Here is a 22,689-nt window from a genome sequence, read left to right as displayed (position 1 = left end):
TGATAGTTTTCAGTGTAATTATTTCTGTGACTGCACTAAACGATCCCTGTGATGAGCTTCATGTTGGGAGCTGGACCCTCCAGTCCTCCTCTATTTTGTCTCTGAGAATCATTACACAAATGTTTTTCATTTTTCTCAAAACCCATAGATGAGAGACACCATTCTGTGTTTATCTCTCTCCCTCTGACTTATTTCACTCAACATAATAGATTTCATATACATATGTATAGAAAAATTTCATGACTTCATCTCTTCTGATGGCTGCATAATATTCCATGGTGTATATGTACCATAGTTTCAAAGAAAAGATGCCAAGATATTATTTCTATTAATAAAACACATTAGCAACTATTTTATCTCTAAACCCTGCCTTGAGGAAGCATCTTATAAAACTTGTGTTCTCCAGAACACATTCCAAAAAAAGTCTCATGACCAACTGGCAGCAAGGTTATAAAGAGAATATAAATTACAGGCTGGATAATACAATAGGTAGGGTGCTTACATGGCAACATCTGACATCTATTCAGTCCTGTATGTCGCCTAAGTGCCATCAGGAATGATCCCTGAATACAGAACTAGGAGTAAAACTGAGCATCATCAGGTGTAGCTTTAAAATAAGTGAGAGAAAGAAATACAAAAAGGGCCAATGACCATAAGTTATATATAAATATGGAGTCAAGGAAAATTATGTATAGCCTAAAATATAATTTGAAAATATTTACATAGGAAAGTTGTATCTAAATTTATAATAAATCTCTGCTTTCTGTTGAGAAGATTATTGTGCAAGACACCTCTATGAATGTAATGTGAGAACCTCCTCGCTGCCAAAAATCTAGGGCCTTTCAAAGTTTTCTTTGAAAAACTCTGAAGAATGAGATTGAAGACAGAATCCCTAAATGTCTCTTTGCTTTGTAATCCAGAACACACAGATTTAAGAGCTAAGCCAGACGACATCAAAAGACTTGTTCAGAATTGTTCAAGGAGAAATACTGGTGTTGTTTGCAACTAACAAGAAACAGTAAAACAATTTTATATAAGGCAAAATCAGATATGAGTAACAGCATGCCTACAACCAGATGCTTTTATACCAGCTACTATAAGCAGATAAATATAAAACAAATTCATATTCCTGCTGCCTAAAAGAAATAAAAGACCCGCACAAATCCACAGTTCATGAAAGCAAGAAGTGTTAGCAAATAATGAATTTGAAGCCAGGTCTTAGTGACCCCCTAGCCTATAAAAATCGAACACATTTTTATATTACTTTATTTTTTTTCTATTCACTGCAGAAGGTCGGTAACTCTAGTATACACCATATAAAAGATAGCAAGATATTCTTTTATCTTTTTAAGTCCCTTCTTCTCCAATGGATATAAATCTTATATCTTATATTGAATTTTCTCCTCAGCCCTTAAAAAGTGGAAACTATATCATGATTGGGAACACAGATGACAGTTCTTAAAAGTCTACGGTGATAGTAAAAAAAAAAAAAAATACCTGAACTCTCCAATTTCGGTGTCTATATAAACATGATGCCCAACATCACCCCATTATTGACCTCCACCACGTTGGTCCATTTTCATGAATACATTTCCATTATTACATTTCTTTTTCTTTTTTTTTTTTTTTTTTTTTTTTTTTTGGTTTTTTGGGCCACACCCGTTGACGCTCAGAGGTTACTCCTGGCTATGCACTCAGAAGTCGCTCCTGGCTTGGGGGACCATATGGGACGCCGGGGGATCGAACCGCGGTCCGTCCAAGGCTAGCGCAGGGAAGGCAGGCACCTTACCTCCAGCGCCACCTCCCGGCCCACATTTCTTTTTCTTAACTTTATTTATGTGTTGATTGGCTTGGGGGCCACACCCTTGGTGCTCAGGAGTTACTCCTGGCTCTTCACTCAGAATTGGCTGGGAGTCCATATGGGATGCCAGGAATTGAACCAGATACCTCCGGGAGTTGGCCACATGCAAGGGAAATGCCCTATCTGATGTGCTATCTCTCCAAGCCATCATTATTACATTTCAATGTACTTCAGAGTGAGAAAAGTCAGTTGGCACAAATGGAATCAGAGTGAAAACTAAGCCCCATCGCATGCCTGAAAATGTGAACTAAAAATGGAACTTGGCTTGCAACCCAAGGGCCCAATTCACTAGTTTAAAATTTTCCTCCAGCACTGCCAGGCAATCAAATTGTCTTCTTTATTCTTAATCCCAAGATTGCTACATGTCTTTTTTGAAATTTCTTAAAATGCTTAAAAATTTCCTAAAGAATTACCTCTACCTTTAAAAAAATTGAAGAAATATGGGAATATTTTGGTAGGGTTCTGTCAGGTTAGTTCATGGCAGACAACAGGCTCAGCCTTCATCTTCACAAAGTCACTGCATACAGTATCTTGCTGTACACATTTAAAATCAATAGTTGAGGGCTAGAGAGATAGGGCAGGGTTGAGGCACCAGCCTTGCATCCTAGCAACCCTAAATTCTAATCTCCAGTACCACCTATGCCCCACCCCTTGCAAGCATAACCAGGGGTCATTCCTGAGTAGTAGGTTAGGATTAAACTTTGAGCTTATTGCTTCTAAAATAAAAAATTAAATGAAATACATACTTAAGAGGACCAGACCTCAGAATGCAAAAGCAGCCACTCTCTATCAATTATCATGAAAGGCATGGTTGAGGAGGGCACATGATGAAAAGAAGGAGGATGGTTGAGTTATGTAAAGTCACATGAGAAAATCTCAGTGTGTTTTAGAAGAATGGGTTGTTAATGCTCAAGAGATCAGGCAGATTGCAGAGTGAGGGGTTTTCACCAGTGGGTATTGGGGAGACTGAAGTCTGCTATTTGAGAAAGCAGCACTATTTAGCTCTATTGGATTAGCACCATGCAAGAGATCAGTTTGTCTCCAAGGCTCCCGTTGTTATTTTATTTTTAAATAAATCTTTATTTCAGCACCATGATTACAAGCATGTTTGTAGTTGGGTTTTAGACATAAACAGAATACCCCCCATTACCAGTGCAACATTTCCACCACCAATGATGCCCCCCTTTCCCCCCCACCCCTACCTGTATTTGAGACAAATCTCCCATTTTTAAAAGAGAAACTGGGCCACTATGAGGACTTTGGTTCATGTGTACTAGAAATTAATTGAAATAAATATGCTCAGGATGGGATGCACTAAGCTAAACTTGTCTACAGAATAAATATGCCTATATCAGATTACATCTAGCGGACTGACAATTTTCAACCAAATTCCAACTTAAAATTTTGCAGTTTAAGTCACAGAATGTTCTCGGTCCCTTCTGAGTTTGTCACAGATGAAATCTGTATCAACTAGATCTATATCTACTAGGTATGTAATTATATTTAAAAAAATCCTCAGCACGTGGCTTTTGACAGCTGACTAGAATTTTCACAGCTTCAACTAGGATGGGGGTGGGAAGAGGTACTCTGAGTTTTACCTTTTACAAGTGTATCGTTTCTTTAAAATCTCTACTTTTATCGTTAAGACTCATGCAATTTCTGTCTTATAGCTTATAACACACCAGTATAGTTCCCTTTAATATCAAAAAGATAGTTTTCACCCTGAATCTTCTAGCAAAAATTGACCCTTCAGAAAAAATACCATATGTACCCTGCCTCATGTCTCTGAAGCATAACCTAGATCCCATATCCTTCTCAGATGTGTTTCTGGCCACCCTCCTGCTGACCTTGCACCTTGCTTTGTTTGCGCCAGTCCATCCATCAGACTGACAACAACCCATCACGATGGTTGGAGTACCATATACAAATAAAGATAACATGCTCCCAGAGAATTCTCAGGGCCCCCTCTCACAATGCAGCCTGTTGGTCTGGCTTCATCTAATTAAACCCACACCCCTATCCACAACTGCTGTCCCTGACAAAATGGTACTTGATTTTTTTCAGTCATTCTCTGGTCTTTTGCCTTTCAAAATAGTGTCTCTACCAAGGTGCCTAGATGAATAACGTCTCTTCTCCTCGTGCCTGTACTACACAAAGCTTTCTTTCTCCCAGGAACATCACCCCATTTGGGTCAACAAGGCTCCTGCTCTGTTCTCAGAGCAATGAGCATCAGAGGAGCCTAGAGGAGAGAGCGTAGAACAGAGGCAGTGGGGAAGGGCAAAGACCTGCTTAGAGACACATATTCAGGAGAACAACACAATTATGAAGCATGAGCATGCTCAGGATTGTGTATCCCAAGTAGGGAATGTCTCAAAGGAGGTATATTAAGGACCAGAGAACACCCAAATTGAGGTGTGAATAACTATGGCCACACATCACTGTATGTTAAAATATGAAAAAGTTATATTATTTGTTTGCTCCACCTCTATTGCTTTAACCAGCTATTTCCTTGCAGAGAGCCTCTCTCAATATAAGGATTTCTCTCTTATTCTTGAGAAATTCTCAAGAAATGCCCTTTATGTGGCAATGATTAATGGGTCTCAATAGCAAAGAAAACTGTTTTCTTTGGGAGCTTTCTGGAACCCTAAGTGTACACCATTTTTCCAGTGATAAATTTCCTTCGATTTTTAGGCACTGTGTCTTTCTCCCTGGCAAAGCCATGATCATACTAGCTAAATGTTGGTTTTGGATTTTACTCTAAGGGCTAGAGGGTGTTTCCTGTATCTGCCAAGAGGCATTGTGCAAACAACTCATCCTTCAGGACTTCAAACTGAATGAAAACAAAAATCGAAAGATAAAAAGTTCCAGAGGACCATGGGATTAACTCACATGAATTCAGTCTCAGAAGTCACAAAGGAACTCTGACAGTTGCAATTTATCTTAACCATGCCAGTGTTGGGAACTGACTTGTTTGAGGACATTTTGCTGTTCTTTCTGCCATAGCCCAGCTTTTCACCTAAAAGCAATATGCAGTCTTGCTGTAAATTTTTGAGCTAAGAGAAAAGAATGTGCAGCTGCAGGACATAATTTAGCTCTATGCCCGGAGGAGAGTAAAAACTGCCTGGTACAGTTATCAGAAACTAGGCCCCATTCCTTAAGACCACATTCCGGAGTAATTTAGGCTGTTATCAATAAGTATATGCTATATTGTCTGTTCAAGATCACTGAGACAAGCACATCTTGCACCATTTCCTGATAGTCAAGCAATTAGGAATGCAGCTAGAAGGACACTAAAAGTTTCCATTGAAATAGCACGTTCAGCATAGCTTGAAGGTCATCCAGCCCCTAGCCCACTGCCCACTTCCTTATGAGCCTTCGCGCCAAAAGTATGATTGACAGCACCTTTGTACTGCCCCCCTTCTCCTTCACTATAAAAGAAGGAGATGTATTTCAATAAAGGTGCCTTTGAACAGTGAGATATTGTCTTAGGCCATTTATTATTAACCTCTCTTAAATTTCTTACAGTGTGGTTGTGCTTCTACTCAGCAAAATAGAAGTGCGGTCGTCTGAGAAGCCTTCCCAGCTAATTCCTGCTGGGCCCCCCTGGGGGGCTTCTGGACCCTGCACTTCAGGACTTCAAACTGAATGAAAACAAAAATCGAAAGATAAAAAGTTCCAGAGGACCATGGGATTAGCTCACATGAATTCAGTCTCAGAAGTCACAAAGGATCTCTGACAGTTGCAATTTATCTTAACCATGCCAGCACTCTGTTCACATATAAGATCATGATGTGCGTTCTTAATAGTCACTTCCCATCAGGCGGACTCGAGCTGCAGAAAGCAAATTTTCTAACCCATCAGTGATAGCAAAGACAACTCTGGCCACTGCACATCTTTGAGAAACCTAGGCCAACTTGAGTCCCAAGATGAATCCGTGTAAGAAGACTGCTCTCACACCATATATTGCTCGTGGTGACTTGAACCAAATCTAGTCTCCTTCTATTGGAGGACTGAGTGGTCACACCACTATGTATCGTAAACTACCCTCTTGTGGGACACTGCCTATGCCTCAGGTCCTTCCCCAGAAAAATATCGCATCAGCCCCCAAATAATAGTACATTGCTCCTATGGGTTTACATTTCTTCTTATTTAAAACAAAGATAAAAATATTATGTTTCCCCCAATGTTTCTTATTTATTCATTAATGAATTGTGTCCTAATAATTTTATTATTTAATAATGATTTTCATCATTGTAATGTTCATTAAAACATTATAATGGGGTGGGGAAGAAGGACACTTGGGATATTGATCATGGGAATGTTGCACTGGTATAGGATTCTTTATATATATTATATATTTCTTTATATATATATTAAAAATCAAAAAAAAAAAGAAAAAAAGATGGGGCCGGAGAGATAGCACAGCGGTATTTGCCTTGCAAGCAGCCGATCCAGGACCTAAGGTGGTTGGTTCGAGTCCCGGTGTCCCATAGGGTCCCCCATGCCTGCCAGGAGCTATTTCTGAGCAGATAGCCAGGAGTAACCCCTGAGCACCGCCGGGTGTGGCCCAAAAACCAAAAAAAAAAAAAAAAAAAAGAAAAGAAAAGGTAAGGCCTCCCAATTCTTACCACAAGCTGTGTTCTTTACACTGACTGTATAGAAAGAGGAGATACAGTAAATGCACCCCATATACACCTCTACCCAGGCCCTTCACCTGGTCTGTATTGTGAATTGGGGGACAAAAAAAAACATTACAATAATGTTTTATTTTCTTTTCATTGTACATATAAACTAAGAAGATGCATATCATAATCAATTATAGTAATTCCTGTGTTTTGTTTTGTTTTGTTTTCAGCATCAGGGATAGAACCTAGGGCCTCACACTTGCCAGTATGTACTGGGCCACTTCTCCAAGCCCAAGATGTTGCATGTAGGGGCCGGAGAGATAGCATGAAGGTAAGGCATTTGCCTTGCATGCAGAAGGACAGTGGTTCAAATCCCAGCATCCCCATATGGTCCCAGGAGCCTGCCAGGAGCGATTTCTGTGCTTAGAGCCAGGAGTAAACCCTGAGTGCTGCTGAGTGTGACCCCAAAACCAAACCAAAACAAAACATAAAAAAGATGTTGCATGTAAAGCTTCAGCTTCTTAAGAAGGGTCATCTGAAGGGTTTTATTATGATTCATTCAAGTGAAAACATGCCCAGTGTCAGAGTGCCCTGCACCAGGAGGAGGAGGCCTTCTTGGCCTTCCAGATGCTTTTCGGAGTACTCTGCCTTTTGTCTCAGCTTCTACCCTACACTTCTTTGGCTGAATGCTACTTCTGCTCCCTGAAGATGTGCCAGCACTCTACAGGTGGAGTGGCTGTTAGATTACACTTTATATATATATATATATATATATATATAATTTTTATATTGACCAAAGTGGATTACAAATCTTTCCCTGTAATATTTTAGGTACATAGTGACATTGACTTTTTTTTTTTACCTATAACAAAGATCATTCCTGGTTCCTTTGTATGTTTGTTTACAACTTAGATTTACCACCTTACAGAGATTGTCTTCCTTGTAAACCTGGGTGGGACTGGCTCAGGATAGCCTGAGCTATCTGCATTACTGTCCCACCCAGGGGTAGTTTCTGTCCTCAATAAAAATGGCAGTTCTCTCAGGCATCTGGCTCTCCATACTAGGTAGAAGACTGCCAGACTACACACGTTTCACACTCAGCCTGGTTTGAATTATTTCATTTGCGACTCTGATTTAGACTCGTTCACCTGGGCTTGAAGATAAGGTGTGCGGGATGATATTACAAATAGCCAGCATTAAACGTCCTTTCTCACTATAAAACTCTGGCCAGGGGACATAAACTCCTTCCTGTCTGCAGGCGGAGGGCAAAGAAGAATCTCATTCATGACTACCTCGTGTGCCATCTTTCGCTTCTCATGACTACAGTTGTCAGAACTTCCTTTATATTCTTCAACCAACTTCATTCCACACTTATATTGTCTAAATCGTCAATTAAAGGTTATTATATGTGTAAAACTGTAAAGAGTAAGCGACACACATTAGGCATTCCAGAAATACCAGCTATTAATATAAAGCAGATATTATTTAATGCATTTCTTAATAGAAAAAAGACAACACAAAGAAACACAGTTCTCTCTTTTTTAGGAATTTAATACATATTTTTATGTTCTGTGGTATATGCTATAATTTGAGGGCCTCTCAGAATGTTTTCTAGCATCTGTTAATTATCTATTGTTTGCACCCATGTTTCCCATTTTCACATAATAGTGGAGATTTAGTTCATTATTATCTAATTTTTAGCTTATGTCCATACATCTTCCTCCCATTGTTCATGTACTATACATTCTAATAAATGTTTTTTTTTTCCACAGAGGAAGCAGAGATGGTGAGTTTTATTATAATATGATACTTAAATGTAATTATCTCGAGGGGCCAGAGTGGTAGCGCAGCAATAGGGAGTTTGCCTTGCACGTGGCTGACCCAGGACGAACCTGGGTTCAATCCCCCAGCATCCCATATGATCCCCCAAGCCAGGAGCAACTTCTGAGTGCATAGCCAGGAGTAACCCCTGCACATCGCCAGGATTGGCCCCCAAAATTATAATAATAATCTCTGGAACCATGCTTCATAATGCATTATCCAAAGATTTCTACTGGCACCAACTCATCACTCAAATTTATTCTGAAAGATCTGCTGGTTAGTAGAGACGTCAGTACACATGGTCAGAAAGGGTCCAGAGCTGGAGGCTGTTTATCTAGAATGTTCCTGTATGCAGGCCAGGACCAAAGCGGCCTTCAAGAAGCCCTAACTCAGGGGCCAGAGCAGTGGCACAGTGATAGGGCATTTGCCTTATACGTGGCTGACCTAGGACAGACCACGGTTCGATTCTTCAGAGTTCCATATGGTCCCCCAAGCCAGGAGCAATTTCTGAGTGCATAGCCAGGAGTAACCCCTGAGTATCAAACGGGTGTGGCCCGAAAACCAGAACAAACAAACAAAAATACAAAAGAAGCCCTAACTCAAACCCAAGCACTTCAGGAAAACCTCCTCACAGCAAACACCCCAGAACATATAGCAATAACAGTCCATATAGCTTCCTCTACATGTGTGGGCCTGGGCCTCTCAGAGAGCTGTGAAGAGATCCTCTTATCTTAAGATTACTTCATTCACCCATCAACACTTCTTGTTGAAGTGTTGACCACGCTTTCAAGTGCATCTTCCTGTGGTGAAACTGTTCAAAGACTTCAATTGTGCTATTCTAAGAGTGCATACTATTTTCCCATGGCACAGAATTATATACAGAAGAATTTATTACAATGCACTCATGTTTCTGAGCTCCCTGACTACACTGAGGCTTACAAAGGCTGAGTCCATATCGTTTCCATCTTCATGTGTTCCTTCAGCACTCAATAAAGCAGAGGAACAATGAAAGTGATAAAGGAAGATCTGTGGGAAGAAAGAGAAAGAAGGAAAGAAAGAAGAAGGAAGAAAGAAAGAAAGGAAGAGAAAGAAAGAAAGAAAGAAAAAGAAAGAAAGAAAGAAAGAAAGAAAGAAGAAAAGAAAGAAAGAAGAAAGAAAGAAAGAAAGAAAGAAAGAAAGAAAGAAAGAAAGAAAGAAAGAAAGAAGAAAGAAAGAAAGAAAGAAAGAAAGAAAGAAAGAAAGAAAAAAGAAAAAGAAAGAAAAGAAAGAAGAAAAAAGAAAGAAAGAAAGAAAGAAAAAAGAAAAGAAAAGAAAGAAGAAAGAAAGAAAAAGAAAGAAAGAAGAAGAAGAAAGAAAGAAAAGGAAAGAAAGAAAAAAAGAAGAAAGAAAGAAAGAAAGAAAGAAAGAAAGAAAGAAAGAAAGAGAAAGAAAGAAAGAAAGGAAAGAAAGAAAGAAAAAGAAAGAAAGAAAGAAAGAAAGAAAGAAAAGAAAGAAAGAAGAAAGAAAGAAAGAAAAGAAAGAAAGAAAGAAAGAAAGAAAGAAAGAAAGAAAGAAAGAAAGAAAGAAAGAAAGAAAGAAAGAAAGAAAGAAAGAAAGAAAGAAAGAAAGAAAGAAAGAAAGAAAGAAAGAAAGAAAGAAGAAAGAAAGAAAGAAAAAAGAAAGAAAGAAAGAAAGAAAGAAAGAAAGAAAGAAAGAAAGAAAGAAAGAAAGAAAAAGAAAGAAAGAAAGAAAGAAAGAAAGAAAGAAAGAAAGAAAGAAAGAAAGAAAGAAAGAGAAAGAAGAAGAAAGAAAGAAAGAAAGAAAAAGAAAGAAAGAAAGAAAGAAAGAAAGAAAGAGACAGAAGAGAAGGAAAAGATCCTGGATGCTCAAGACCCTCTAAATAATTCTTCATAGTGTGGACTCCTCTTAGAGTGCTCATTATCATATCACTTAGTTTTTAGATTTGAAAATTATGATTGTTTTTAATAATGCTCTATACAAACTCTAACCCATGAAGCCTTTCTTCAGTAAAGTTTACCCTCACCAATGATCATTGGCCTAGAAAATGAAAAACCTTTACATCTGACTTGCCAGCTTTATTTTTTTAAGCATTCTGACCCATTCCACCCATTCCTAACACTGCTGGGTATGGACCCCCTCCCAATCTACCCCACTCCCCAAAAATACAAGATTATTCCAGCTGGTTGCAATTTTATTCCATTTTTAGCTGAGAACTGAAAATTCACTGCTAACCCAGCCCTAATCATAAGACCTTACAATCAGTATATCTCATTCAAGGTTTAGGTCTATAACTGAGACAACTAGGGATCACAAATATTTTTTATAGATTACAGCTCCAGTTTCTATTACAATTACTTTTTTATGGGAGGGTAGGTGGTGTTCAGGGGACCATGTCATGCTAGGGATTGGACCCATTCTCCCACATGCAAAACATAGAGTTATCCCTTTGAGCTATCTCTTTGGCCCCTACAACTACACTTTAAAGACATTATCTCTTTGGCCCCTACAACCATACTTTAAAGACATTCTTAGTGTGGTTTTATATCCAGAATAAAATTAAAGTAATACCAAGAATCTTCATCCATTGTTCCTCCACACTCACCATCACAGCCTCCCTGCTCTCAGCATGCCATGGTAGAGTAAAAGAACCTACATTGACACATTTGATTCACTCCAAGCCCACCATCTATTTTATGACCATCTATTTTATGACTATTTGGTGGCATCCAGCCAGAGGCATGAACATTCAAACTTGTATCGTATAGTGCATTTTTACTGTCTCCATATTGCTATGAAACTATATTTTAACCATAACACAAAGGAAATCTCAGCTCTCTTAAGTGTTCCATTCTCTAAAGTCCTTTATCCTGTGCATCAAAGAATAAAAGCACTAATGATTAAATAACAGATAACTTTCCAAAGATGGAGAATGTCTGACAATAACCTACTATAGTAATCACCAGAGAAATCAGAAATTGACTCCACTTCAACTCATAAGAATAATGTGCCACCCAATGAGGGCTCCCTGATTTGAGACCAAAAGATCAATTCTTCATCAACTGTGATGTCAAACCTGACACTGAACCTCTTCAAGAACTCCAAGAGGTAAAAATGCACTAGGATTCCTTTGTCCTGGTCAAATAGGCAGTGCATTTATTGAAATCATAAAGCTATACTATCAAATAAAAAATTACCTTTTTGTTGATCCTTTACAAAGGCAAATTATGGGGAAGAAACAAAAACCCTTATGTCCCTTCCAGAGCATTCAGAAAGATGGTCAAATCTGAGTTAGGAGTTGTCCTTATTCCATAGACATAAAATAAACTCAGGAGCTATGATGTCGGACCCTCTCAACACAAATCCACGCAGTCTAGTGAAGCCAGCAGTGAGGAGATGATGTTTCCCTTTTCAGTGAAGTTGAGAAGAAATGCTTCCTTAGGAGAACAGAGGAAGCTGTCAAAAGAAAAGCCATAACCAGAAAACAAACATATTTCAGAGTGCTGAACTTTTTTTTTAACAACTCTTTCCAACAGCCCAGAGGGTACTGAACAGACACAAACCAGCCATTTACTATCCTCGAACCTACTCAGTTCCTAGACAGTGTTTTTTCCCATGACACTGCTCTGCCCAGCTTCTAATAGATGTGGAATGAGAGTCTCAGCATCTCCTTGCTTTCTCTGTCCCAGCTTCTTGCTAACCTGACTTTCAGGAATCACTATTCAGCCTGGTGGCATAAGTCATTCTCTCTTCATTTTTGACCTAGTAAATCCATCCTTGAGAATAATTCAACAAAGCAACCTACCAAATGCACAGCAATATGATCCAAGAATTCTCTGATAATAAAAAAGAAAATGAAAGCAAAAGGGAGGGCAGGAAAGGATGAAAGAAAGAGGAGAGAAGCTTCAAGCAATAACCCAAATGCCTAACAATGAGGATCAAAGACTGCAAAGGTGGTTTTTAAACACAGACTGTAAACTCTAGGGAGTGATTAAATATTTCAGTTAGTCGATGCCTGGTGGTTTTTTTTTTAATAAAATGGATAAAAATTGAAATAGAATAAGGCAGAATAGATTGGAATTTATGAAAGCATATCAATTTTTATGAGATATTTTCCCATGAAATTTATTTTCACTTAACTATGTGGAGTTGGGGCACCTATGTATGTATGTCAGTTATAGAACAGACTGTTTCCTGATATAAAATGTACCGACCCAGAATACTATTCATTTATTAAAATTTTCTTGAAAGGAATCCTGGAGAATATTCATAATATTGTTAAGTGGAAAGTAGGTCACAAAATGGTATAGATGCTAAGGTGCAATGAGAGAAAATATGAATATGTAAAGACCAATAAAAGGTGAGAGGAGGTGGTTGTGACCCTCATTCTATTTCTCTCTATTAATTTGAGGCAGACAGATCATTTCTACTATTAACTTTAGACTAGATTTAAACTTTATCAATGAAACAAACCAGGATGCCCTCAAAGCAAGCCAGGAACTGATCTAGAAGGAATATTTAAAAGTGGGCTAAAACTTCAAGTATATCAAATAGGTCTTATAAGTAGAACAAAAACATTCCCAGGACCAACCAGTGATGCCGGGAGATTTGACGAAGCTGAGGTATGAATTAGCATCTTTGGCCCCTTCTGTATCTCGAGTACAAGGGAGGGTGAGGTAGGGAGGAGAGAGATTTGGGACATTGGTGGTGGGAATGTTGCACTGAAGGGGAGTCTTCTTTACATGACTGAAACCCAACTGCAATCATATTTGTAGTCAAGGTGTTTAAATAAAGATATTAATTAACATACATAAAAAAATTAAGGAAACTGACAGTGGTCATTGAAGAATTGAGAAGGAATTGTCAAAGAAGCTAGAAAGAATCTGGGGTGTTTGTCTTTGGCATCTACGAGCACCGATTTTCAATTTAGCTTCCTCCGAGGTTTTGTTTAGAACTGCCTTACTCTTTATAGAGAAAATCTTAAGAGACCAATATGAAGATTAATTATATAAATGATTCAGAAAGTTACTAATGTGTCTGCAGTGATTTGGGGTAAAAAAAATAAACTGATGAGAAAGGGCAAAGTGTGCATTCACAGAATCTTGAAGTTCTTAGCATACACCTTACTGATCACTGAGGGGCTTACAGAGAAGACACACTTGCTTATACAATGCATGACTCCTGGTTTGATGGCACCCTTCTGGGCCAAATAAAGATTAATGGCACCAGGAGTCAGATCTACTGCACAGAGAAACCTCAGCTAGTAGGAGCTACTTAGGGTTTAAAGGAAGCTAAATTGGGGGCGTCTTACTTGTGTTTTAAACATGGCAGTATTGAATAAAGCAATTCACTAAGAAAGGTTTGGTCTGAGAAAAAAAGTCAGCTTTCAAACTATTTATAACACCGAAAGCTATATTGAGCCATTTCTCATGTTTTCTCTACACACATATGCAGCCTTTCACAAAGAATGATCACAAGAGATGAGAGTTAGGTTCATAAAAAGAGCAACAGTCTCTTGTTAAAATCCTTCCCACTGATTTAAGATCTGAAGCCTTTCTGTGTAAACAGAAATCATCAGTTTCTTGAACTAGATAATCAAGTTGTTTACAGGTTGGGATTTGTTTGAATACTTGACATTTTTTTCATGTGTGAATCTAATTTTTGAATGAAATGATCTCATCTTTTAGTCTAAATGCTTTTCATGGTGAAATTTTCTCTACCTGATTTTTTTTCTTGACTTCATGCTGAAATTGCTCTAGTATAGTTTTAAGCAAACAAGAAAAAAAAATCAATTCTGTAATGATGTCTAACTTTGGGCCAGGTCTGCTATATATGAAATGGTAGATACACTATCAAGGTCTTTTAAGGGAAATACTTTAGAAATGGATAAATATAAACTGATATTTTAGAAATTGTTTCCCAGGAAGCTGTGATCAGGTACTTGACAGAGCAGAAGTAAAGGATAGGTGTTTGTGGTTTCATGAAACTTGACCCTTTCCAAAGTGCTTTCAAAGTCTAGACTAGGATCTTTTTTATTTGGTCCCAGGAAAAGTTCTGCCCAGTCATGGTGTCACAGTCAGTCTTCTGTAGTTAGCGATGTTGGCTTTTGCACAGATCAAAGGATGACATGTCTTCTGATTTCATCTTATGTTACATCCCATCTAAGGAAAGCACGCACCAGACGTGGTCTTTTCCTTCCCTGGTGCAAGGCTTTCCTCTTCTAAAAGAATTATTTGCCAAAAGGCCCGCTTAGCGAAGTCAATCAAACTCAGACATCAGGGAATCAAAGAGATATGACTGTGAGTAGGGTGTTGCTTGCATGCGGTTGACCCTGGTTCAATCCTGGGCATCTCATATAGATGCCTAATCACCTCCAGGAGTAATTCCTGTGTGTAGAGACAGGAGTAACCCCTGAGTACTGCGAAGTGTGACCCCAAATAAGCAAAAACCCTCATACATCATTATGCCATTTCATTTCCACCAAGTGGATCAAGCTACAGTGAAAGCCCTTCCCACGTGAGAGGCGAAAACATTAAGCCATAGGAGACTCATCATAAAATGAATGTAGGGAAGGGGGCCTGGATCTTCTAGTTCCTAGTTTAAGATGAACTGTGTCACTTCTCTTTGCATCAGAGAACATCAGAGTCCATATCTTCAAATTCTAGATGCCTATGTCCAAGAAATTCAAGCACTGATTATTCTTCTGTCTCTTTATTTAGAAGAAGCAATTTCACCCACTACCTCACTGAGTTGGCTCCCTGCAAAGTCTTCCCACGCATGCCCTGAATCTCTCTAGAAAAGCATGAGGTGTGAGGCGTGCATGCTTTTATCCCATTTTCATCTGTTGCATGCTGAACTCAGAGACCATCAAGGTGTTTAAGATTCAGTGCTCAAATCCCAAATTTCTCAAGGGTCAGCAAGTCAAATTCATGTATGCTCTGTCTGAGTTCTTTCCTTTTTATGCCCTCCTTTTTTTTTTCCCTGAAAAGTAATGAAGCAGTGGCCGTGCTTCATGTTGAGTCTCTTTGGCCTGTGCTTTAATAACTTCTTATCTGGTGTATTCACTGTCGGGGATCAGACTGAAAACAAGATCGACACAACTATTTACTGCTCACTGGATAGTACCAGCATCTTCCATCAAGTTTCAGGTCGACTGGGATTAATGTTATAAAATTTTGTCCACATCTTCCATAACTTGGAAGGCACATAGGTTCAGGTGCAGGAGATTTCAAATGATAAAGGAAATACATTTAGAATTTTGTATGAAACAAAGCTGGTCTGCTGGACAAACAAAATAAGCTCTGTCTCTTTTTATAGAGGCTACTCCCAGCGCTCCTGGCACTTGGGTTTGGGAGTGCCATCCAGGCCATACCCAGTAGTGCTGGCAAGGAGCAAATTCAGACCCTTACGTACATGAGGCTTGTGCCATTTGAGCTACATCCTTGAGTTCACAAAATTAGTTTTTACTTAGAATCATATATCATATGATTAAAAATTCTATATTCACTAATATGAGCTATGATAATGAGATTATATGGGCCCATTCTTTTAGTTATAAAATTTAGCATTATATATTATTATTTATTTATTTATTTTTAATTTTTATTGTGGCAAAGTGAGTTACAAATCTTTCACAGTAGTATTTAACTTACATAATGATAATAATAAGGGGGCCCATTCTTAATTTTATCCATAAACTTCTAAAAGACCAGAAATTGTGATTCTTTTTTGTTGTTGTTGTTTTGTTTTTTTCTTTTTTTATTGTTAAATTATCTTTATTTAAACACTGTGATTACCAATATGATTGTAGTTGTATGATTACAGTCATGTAAAGAACACCCCCCTACCTTTCACCAGTGCAAGATTCCCACCACCAACTTCCCAGATCTCCCTCCTCCCCACCCCACCCACACCTGTACTCGAGACAGGCTTTCTACTTCCCTCATTCATTCACATTGTTAGGATAGTTCTCAGTGTAGTTATTTCTCTAACTGCACTCATCTCTCTATGTGGTGAGCTTTCTGGGGGCCACACCCAGCAGTGTTCAGGAGTTACTCCTGGATCTGTGCTCAGAAATCACTCCTGGCTCGAGGTACCATATGGGATGCCGGGGATTGAACCCACATCCATCCTGGGTCAGCCGTGTGCGAGGCAAATACCCTACCACTGTGCTACCACTCCAGCCCCCAAATGTGATTCTTATTAAGCAGAGGAATAATTTAATTCTTTGCTTATTTTTAAATTTTTATGGTTTTTGTCCTACGTTTTAGACCTCTAGCTTCTTTTATTTTTTTCTAGTTTTTATTATAACACTGTGATTTATCAAGTTGTTCATAATACAGTGATTTCAGACACTAAATGTATAAACACCAATCCTAACACCAGTATGGCCTTCCTGTCACCAGTGTCCCCAATCTCCCACCCACCACTATAAGCCTCTATGCAGGCACAAGTACATCTGTTTCATATTACTTGTTACAACATGAAGGCAAATGGAATTACCCATTTTTATGAAAATTCTACCATAAATAGTTGTTCCAGTGATGTGTTGCAGAGTAGAGTGGGGTCACACACTTAGTGATGGCACTAAGCATTGTATTTGGTGGTGTAGAGTGGTGCTAGGGATCAAGCCCAGAGCCCCATACATGCAAGATAAGTTCTCTATTGGAACTTCATCCCTAAGCCTACGGGCAATTCATTTGTTCTACTTAATAAACATTAAAAAGAGGCAGATCTTCCCTGTTGAAAGGTAAATGAATTGTGAGTGTCAAGTTCGATTTCTTGCATCCCATATGGTCCCTGGAGCCTGCCAGGAAGGAAGGGAGGGAGGGAGGGAGGGAGGGAGGGAGGGAGGGAGGGAGGGAGGGAGGGAGGGAGGGAGGGAAGGGAGGGAGGGAAAGGAAGGAAGGAAGGAAGGGGAAGGAAGGAAGGAAGGAAGGAAGGAAGGAAGGAAGGAAGGAAGGAAGGAAGGAAGGAAGGAAGGAAGGAAGGAAGGAAGGAGAGGGCCTAAAGCATATGTCATTATTCACAGAGAAATGGAAATTACAATGATAACAATGCACACTGATTAGCAACTCCAGGGAAGCAGAGAACATAAGAGACATCCTCCCCCTTTTTGCAAACGACTTTCTAGTTTCTTTTCTTTTACTTCTTTGGCAGCAATTAGATGGTTTAGTGGCCAGAAGCCTGAGGCATTTTAGAGCTGGAAGGTCTTGGCTATCTTTCAATCCATCCCTACCTACAAAAAATCACTGTCTCTGTGATGATCAATTCATCTGAAAAAAAAATATGCGAAGTTCAAATACATAAAGTCAGAATTCAAACTAGTAACCTAAACATGAATTTCTGGTGATTTTCACTTTGACTTTCTACCTCTTCCCTTAAAATAGATAAGGATCACTTAGATCATAGAGATCTTAGTTCTTGCTCCCTTTGGTGACTTGGTACATGATATGCATGTTCAAATCTAACCATAGCTATCATTTAATCTTTCCACTATTCCTACCAAGAGTCTGAGACCATTCTATGTTATTTTCAGCAAGCAAAACAGAATGTCTTTATGTATAGGTCTTTATAGCAGGATTTTTACTTAATGTTCCCTCTCCACTTTCAACAGTCAACACTGTTGCACAAGCCCAACTGACTAATAGAAAATGTTCATAATTCATCAAGGACATTTCCAGAAAATAAACCAAAAAAATTAATGAGGATTCAAGTTAAAAAAAAATAGAGATTTGGGGCCAGAATGGTGGCACAAGTGGTAGGTAGGGCCTTGGACATGCTAACCTAGGACAGACCACGGTTTGATCCCCTGGCATCCCATATGGTCCTCCAGCCAGGAGTGATTTCTGATAACATAGCCAGGAGCAACCCCTGAGCACCACTGGGTGTGGGAAAGAAAAAAAAAGAGAAAAGAAAAGAAAGAAAGAAAGAAAGAAAGAAAGAAAGAAAGAAAAAGAAAGAAAAGAAAGAAAGAAAGAAAGAAAGAAAGAAAGAAAGAAAGAAAGAAAGAAAGAAAGAAAGAAAGAAAGAAAGAAAGAAAGAAGAAAGAAAGAAAGAAAGAAAGAAAGAAAGAAAGAAAGAAAGAAAGAAAGAAAGAAAGAAAGAAAGAAAGAAAGAAAGAAAGAAAGAAAGAAAGAAAGAAAAAGAAAATTAGAGATTCAATTAATGAGATCAATGCCACATATTAGTCCCAAAAAAAGGATTTGTTCACAGTTCAGAGTGATAGCACATTGGGAATGGCATTTGCCTTCCATGGGGCTGACTGGGGTCCCATCCTGGCATCTCACATGGTCCCCTGAGAACCAACAGGTGTGTTCCCTGCATGTAAATCTAGGAGTAAGCACAAAGAACATCTGGGTATGAACCCCCAAATAATTTCTTTTATTTTTCCTAAAGATCCTCTTTGTTTTACTTAAAATTCTGACATGCACATACATTGTTTTGATTAAAATGGAAGTGAATTTTTAAGATTGTATTTATTCTCACTGTGTTCACTTTGTTCTAGTTTATTCCTATCATCTATAAAGCATATTTATAAAATATATATTTATCTATAAATTATTTATAAAGTATATTTGCATTTGTTTACATGCATCATGATCTGCAAAATGCCAACTGTAATGGCCTATTTTCAATACTTACACTTCAGGAGAGCAATGTAACTCTGGCATCTGAATACTCCTCGTTTCTTCTGAATTTCAAGCAAAGCTCTCTTCCCCCAGTGTCTGCTATCACCTTTATTGATCCTACTTCCTCATTACCTCAAACTTTGATGTCTCTTGAGGTTTCTTTATCTTACCTATTTTCCTAGTATTCAGTCCTGCTAGATGGCCTTATGCCCAAGTTTCATTTGCTAATCTTTCAACCAAACATGGTCAACCTCTATCCCATGATTTTATTGTCACTGTCTATATCCTCACCTAAAAAAATACCTCAAACTTATCAAGTATAAGAATGACCTCAGTATTTTATCATTTTCTCCATCTCCAAAGCCCAAAGCCAATTAATGTTATATTTTTTATCCAACATAATGGCCTGACCGCATAAAAAAACCATAGGGTCTTTCTAACTTTTTCCTCAAACTTCAGTTCAAAGAGCTTTTACTTTGGCCTTCTCCACTCTGCAATTTACTTCCTGGTAGTGAGCTGTCATTTCTCTTCAGACCTCATTCTCTTTCTGTGTCAATTTATCCATTTGCATACTGCCTGCTGTTTTCCTCAAAACCTGATTTTGTCCTACTTAAAACAAGAATAATCAGTGCTGGTGGGATGTGGAGAGAAAGGAACTCTCATTCACTGTTGTTGGGAATGTCATCTAGTCCAGTTTATGGAAAACGATATGGAGATTCCTCCAAAAACTGGAAATTGAGCTCCCATATGATCCAGGTATACCACTCCTAGAGATATACCATAGGAACACAAAAATACAATTCAAAAATCCCTCCCTCACACCTATATTCATTGCAGCGCTATTTACAATAGCCAGACTCTGGAAACGACCAAGATGCCCTTCAACAGATGAATAGCTTAAGAAACTGGTACATATACACAATGAAATAATATGCAGCCATCAGAAGAGATGAAGTCATGAAATTTTCCTATACATGGATGTACATGGAATCTATTATGCTGAGTGAAATGAATCAAAGGGAGAGAGATAGACACAGAATAGTCTCACTCATCTATGGGTTTTAAGAAAAATTTAGGACATTGTAATAAGGCCCAGAGACAATAGAGTTAAGGGCTGGAAGGGCTGGAAGGGCCGGAAGGACTGGCTCACAATTTGAAGCTCACCACAACGTTATAAATGCTGTTAGAGAAATAACTACACTAACAACTAGCATGACAATGTTAAAGAGTGAGAGAAGTAGAATGCCTGTCGCGAATATAGGTAGGGGTGGGGGAGGAAGGGGGTATTGGTGGTGGGAATGTTGCACGTGAAGGAGGTATTCTGTTTATGACTGAAACCCAACTACAAACATGCTTGTATTCATGGTGCTCAATTAAAGATTTTAAAAAGTTAAAAATAAAAGTTTAAAAATTTTTTAAAAATCTGTAAGCACATGAAAAAAAATCTTTCAAGAGATTCTCATTGGTTCAAGTTCTTTCTCCTGGCATCAGAATCTTTTACAATTGGGAAAGAGCCCCTTCTTACTCTGTGCTACATAGAGACGCATTCAACTTCAGTCCCAGACAACCTAGATTCTGCCTCTAGACCCTGATTGTATCAGGTCACTTCATTTACTTGATTCTGTTCCCATTGCTTGTAATTTCCTCCTTAATTTCTTCCAGTGTAAAAACTCATACAAGTGAGGCTCAGGCTCTACAAAACAAAGCCACACACATGCAGACACACACACACACACACACACACACACACACACACACGACTCCACAGACATGGCCACACACCAGGGCACATGCAGCCTCTCCCTGAGCTGCTTCCTCCTTGGTTTCCACAGGCTATGTGTTGCACTCATGCTTACCTCAGGTAGGGCAGAGGCAGATTTGAGGGAGAAAAAAAATCCTGAAATTTACCCCTTCATACTGAGCTCACATGGGCCCAGAAGAGTTTATAGGCACGAAGGCCCATGTATATCTCTTTTAGACAGAAGCAGAAACCCTAAACTCAGACCCAGTATGAGCATACCTCAGATGAGGAAACTGAGTCAGACACAACAATAGTCTTTTGGTCCCTGAGGACAGTTTTTGGCTGCAGATTCCTACACTAAGAAACTTCTCCTTCCTATACTATCTATACCAAGCTGCCAACTTTGTCTTTTTATTGATTAATTGATACAGTTCTGTCTTAATCTCTTCTCTCAGCCTGTGAGCTTGCTGAATTCTGGACCCTCTATTATTTATGTTTGCATCCTGGTGATAGGCCTGGCATGAGGGCGTAGGCCTTAGATAAACAGACCTCTCTCAAAGTCCAGGAGCAGATGACACCAGCAGCTGCTTCTTCTCTATGCAGCCTCTCCCCAGCTCCCACTTTTCAGCAACTGCCTTCCATCTGGATGCCAGCAACAGTTCATAGTTGACGATCAGATTCACTCTATGACCAATTTTGGTTTCCCCATTTGTGAATTGAATGGACATGATCAGAACTCCATGGTCCTCTGTTTCCTCAGTGGCAAGATGTGAGGATTTTCTGAGAGACTGAGGAACACTTAGATAATGACCCCAATATCCATATTGAGCTGGGGAGCCAATCACTGATAGTAAATCATTACTATTGTAATGAGAGACTTGACTCTCTACCAGTGGAGAATTAAGGTTCCCAGTCGGCTCATGGGAAGTAGAGAAGGAGGAAGGAAATCTGTCATTTTTTTCTCTACCCAAGTTGGTCACCCAGAGACTGCTGATGTCTGTGGTGTGCCTCATGTTTCACCATCCCCACCAGGCAGCTGTCAAGCTATGACTAAAGTCCACTTGCTCCTGATTTCTCTGGAAGCCACGAACTCAGGCTGGAGTAAGGAATTGTCCTTTGCAGGAAAGGAAAGTCAGTTTTAGACCTTACCCAGGCTTCTGCCATCCATTGCCTTCATTATGGAAAGGAATTACACAGGAAGAGCTGAATCATGAAGGAAAACTAGTTTATTGGGCCAGGGCTGGAGTGTTAGTAAAATGGTAGGGCATTTGCCTTGTACGCGGCAGACCCAGGATGGACCTGGGTTTGATTCCCAGCATCCCAAATGGTCCCCCAAGCCTACCAGGAGCTATTTCTGAGCGCAGAGCCAGTAGTAACCCCTGAGCACTGCTGGGTGTGACCCAAGAACGAAACAAAACAAACAAAAAACAATAACACAAAAACTAGTTTATTAGGGAAATAAAGGAAGAAAAGAAGAGAGGTAAATTTAGATCCATGCTCAAGAAAAAACAGCTCCATCTGAAGGGTCAGATGGAGAAAGCCTTATATGCACCCAAACAGGAATTCGGGGACATTTCCACAGAAGGAAGTAATTCACCCTATGACCTTTATGTGGTGCTTATCTTTATTGTTGGAGTGTTTTATTTGGCACTTCTTTTTGTACTGTTGTGGTGTTCCACCTCCTTTATCCCCTTTGTCTCTCAAAACTAGGATGAGAGATTCCAGAAGGACTCTGCCCATTTTCGGCATATTTGAGTTTTTCCCCCAGTTTATTACTTTTCTCTTCTTCAAACAAAACCACATAACTTGAACTATCTAGTCCCAACTCCCAATTAGAGGAGGAAACAAGGGAGGTACCAAGACCAAAACAGGTGTAGGACCACTAAGTAGTTAGCTAGGCACAGAAGGGACCACTTATTCTGGCAGCCCCGGTGAGGGAAGAGGATATGGGAGGTAGGACGGGAACGGAGGTAGAGGGAGGACAATTCGGTGATGGGAATTCCCCTGATTTTA

At 39.2% G+C, this 22,689-nt stretch overlaps 1 non-coding gene across 1 annotated transcript; it reads left to right on the top strand.

Annotated features, from left to right (window-relative positions):
- Nucleotides 1–6,472: 6,472 nt before the first annotated feature.
- Nucleotides 6,473–6,605, top strand: LOC125998469 (small nucleolar RNA SNORA51). Its single transcript, XR_007492035.1, has one exon. It is a non-coding gene; the product is annotated as a small nucleolar RNA SNORA51 (small nucleolar RNA).
- The last annotated feature ends 16,084 nt before the right edge of the window (nt 6,606–22,689 follow it).

Source organism: Suncus etruscus, chromosome 20 (assembly GCF_024139225.1).
Source record: "Suncus etruscus isolate mSunEtr1 chromosome 20, mSunEtr1.pri.cur, whole genome shotgun sequence".
NCBI classification, from domain to species: domain Eukaryota; kingdom Metazoa; phylum Chordata; class Mammalia; order Eulipotyphla; family Soricidae; genus Suncus; species Suncus etruscus.
Note: the sequence above shows the minus strand (reverse complement) of the source record. Positions and strands in the feature narration are given on the sequence as shown.